The sequence below is a fragment of the Tenrec ecaudatus genome, chromosome 14 (assembly GCF_050624435.1).
Source record: "Tenrec ecaudatus isolate mTenEca1 chromosome 14, mTenEca1.hap1, whole genome shotgun sequence".
Taxonomy (NCBI): Eukaryota; Metazoa; Chordata; class Mammalia; order Afrosoricida; family Tenrecidae; genus Tenrec; species Tenrec ecaudatus.
The window spans coordinates 86,346,960-86,350,277 of record NC_134543.1 but is presented as its reverse complement, the minus strand read 5'-3'; the positions used below and the strand labels follow the sequence as shown (position 1 = coordinate 86,350,277).

General features: G+C 44.1%; 1 pseudogene; it reads left to right on the top strand.

Annotated features, from left to right (window-relative positions):
* LOC142426206 (olfactory receptor 11H7-like) lies at positions 1 to 977 on the top strand (annotated as a pseudogene).
* Positions 978 to 3,318: the final 2,341 nt, after the last annotated feature.

Below are 3,318 nucleotides of genomic sequence, written 5' to 3'. Positions count from 1 at the left end.
ATCTATCTGTCTTTTCTCCACAGTCTGGGAGCCATGAATAAGTCAGAGGTATCTACTGTCACACACTTTGTCCTGCTAGGCTTTCCTGGCCCTTGGGAAATGCAGATCCTCCTTTTCTGGATAATTTTGTCGATCTACATCTTGACTCTGACTGGGAATATGGCCATCATTGGTGCAGTGAGATGGGACCCACGACTCCATACTCCCATGTATGTGCTCCTGGCCAACTTCTCCTTCCTTGAGCTTTGTTATGTGACCTGCACAGTTCCCAAGATGCTGGCTAACTTTCTTTCCAAAACCAAGACCATTTCGTTCTCTGGCTGCTTCACTCAATTTTATTTCTTCTTTGCCCTGGGAACAACTGAATGCTTTCTCCTTTGTATCATGGCTGATGACCGGTACCTGGCCATCTGCTAACCATTGCATTACCCCTCCATCATGACTGTGAGGTTCTGTGGCATTCTGGTTTCTCTTTGTTGGCTCATTGGTTTCCTTGGACATTTAATTCCCATTTCATTCATTTCTCAACTACCTTTTTGTGGTCCTAACATCATTGATCATTTCCTATGTGATATGAACCCATTGATAGCTCTGTCCTGTGTCCCTGGACCCATCATAGAGCATGTATTTCACTTTGTGTGCACTCTGTTTATCATTGTCACACTTTTCTACATCCTTGGATCCTATGCCTTAGTGCTCAGATCTGTACTTCAAGTTCCTTCTTCAGGGGGTCGGCGAAAGGCCTCTCTACCTGTGGATCCCACCTGGTGGTGGTGTCCCTGTTCTATGGAACCGTAATAGTGATGTATGTGTCTCCCACATTTGGCAATTCAGTTGCTATGCAAAAGATCATCACACTGATATACTCTGTAGTTACACCTGCTTTAAACCCCATCATCTACAGCCTCCGAAACAAGGACATGAAATCTGCTCTCCATCATATAATCTGTGGGATGAGAATGATCCAAGGCTCATAAGTAGACTTTGTATAATCCAATGAATCTATAACTCTAAATGGGAAACTATTCTCTTTCTCCAATTCAAGTTAATTTTGCTTTATTTATAACCATCACAGAAATTTGATCGAAAAAAAATTTGTGATATGTTGATCACATGTTGATGCCCTTTTAGTTACAAAATCATGTTTCCATGGGGAAAAGTACTAGTTACAAAAAAGCATTAAAAATAACTCTTATCACAATCCATGCATATACATACATCAATTGTATAAAGCACATCCTTTGACAATGGCTTTGCAGAAGTTACTGTTTATGTTACTCATCTGTTTGAAGAACTCAACCAACTCTGCATAAAAGACCCAATTGGGTCTACCTTCCTTTTTTTTAATTAATAAATCTTTTTATTGGGGCTCATACAACTCTTATTACAATCCGTACATACATCAATTGAGCAAAGCACCCTTATACATTCGTTGCACTCGTCATTCTCAAAATTCACCTTCCACTTGGGTTCCTGGAATCAGCTCGGTTTCCCTTTTTTTCTCCCTCCCCCTCCCTCCCCGCTCCCCCCTTCCCCCTGGTCCCTTGATAGTTTATAGATAATTATTATATCTTATCTTACACTCACCGGCGTCTCCCCTCACCCACCTCCCCATTGCCCATCTCCCAGAGAGTAGGTTACACATAGATCTCCAAGATCGGTTCTCCCTTTCTAGACCCCCTTACATCCTGGTGTCGCCACACCTACCGTGGGTGTTGAGGGGATCGTCTGTCCTAGATTCCCTGTGTTTCCAGATCCCTACTGCACCGCTGTACATCCTCTGGTCTAACCAGGTCCACAAGGTAGAATTGGGGTCATGATAATTGGGAGGGGAGGAAGCGTTCAGGAACTAGAGGAAGGTTTTGAGTTTCATTGTTGCTACACTGAACCCTGAGTGACTCATTGCCTCCCCACTACCCCTCTGGAAGGGATGTCCAGCTGTCTACAGATGGGCATTGAGTCCCCATCACGCACTCCCCCTCATTCACGGCGATGTGATTATCACCACCACTCGCCTTTGTTGTTTGAGACCTGGTCCCCTCTGCCCTTGACGATCACGTATGTTGGTGTGCTGCTTTCGTGTGGGCTTTGTTGCTTCTGGGCTAGATGGCCGCTTGTTTGCTTTCAAGCCTTTAAGTCCCCAGACGCTATATATCTCAGTAGCCGGGCACCATCAGCCTTCTTCACCACACTTGCTTATGCACACCTTCGTCTTCAGCATTTATATGAGGAAGGTGATCACACAATGATTGTTTTTGTTCCTTGGTGTCTGCTACATGGTCCATTCAACATCTTGTATTCGCTTAGACCATGTGCTTCTTCTCTGTGGGCTTTGTTGCTTCTGAGCTAGATGGCCACTTGTTTGCCTTCAAGCCTTTAAGACCCCAGACGCTATATCTTTTTGATAGCCAGGCGCCATCAGCTTTCTTCATCACGTTTGCTTTCACACACGTCGCTCTTCAGTGATCATGTCGGGAAGGTGGGTATGACCGTTTAGCAGGGCGAGGTGCTATTGTATTGGGGGAGTATGCGTGAGGAGGCCCAATGCCCATCTGCTACCCTACTACTGAACCTATAAATATATGCACATAGGTCTATTGCCCCCATAAGCATAAATATATTTACATATCTACATGTCTGTATTTAGGCCTCGTTTTCTCTATTTCCTTTCGCCTTCTTCCCGTCCCACTACCATGTTCAGCCTTCATTCTGGTTTCAGTAATTCCTCTCAGTTACCTTGCCCTTGGCACTCCCTACCAGTCCTCCCATCCCCTCCCTCCTCTGGTTTTGAACCACTTGCTGTTCCCATGTCCCTGTGTTGGGCGACCCCTCCTCCCTTCCCCTACCTCCCATGCTCTCATGTCCCTCCAGGACCGTTGGTCCCATTATTTGCTTCTCTCATTATTTGTCCAGCCTATCTTGTCTAGGTGGACATGCTGATATAGTAATATGTGCATACAAATGCAGATCACTTTGACAGTGCCTAAGTGGCACATGAACATGACTTCAACAGCAGCAACACCGACACGCTGATAATCAGAAAAGCCACTAACATATAAAATTTACAAGGTAAAAAAAAATTTTTTTAAGATAGCAAATATTTAAAAAGAAAAATTGAGGGAGGGGGTAGCAGGAAGGGAGGGGGAAAAAAGAGGACCAGATGCAAAGGGCTTGGGTGGAGAGCAGATGCTTTGAAAATGATTAGGGCAAAGAATGTACGGATGTGCTTTATACAATTGATGTATGTATATGTATGGATTGTGATAAGAGTTGTATGAGCCCCTAATAAAATGTTTTTTTTAAAAAAGAAATAAAAAT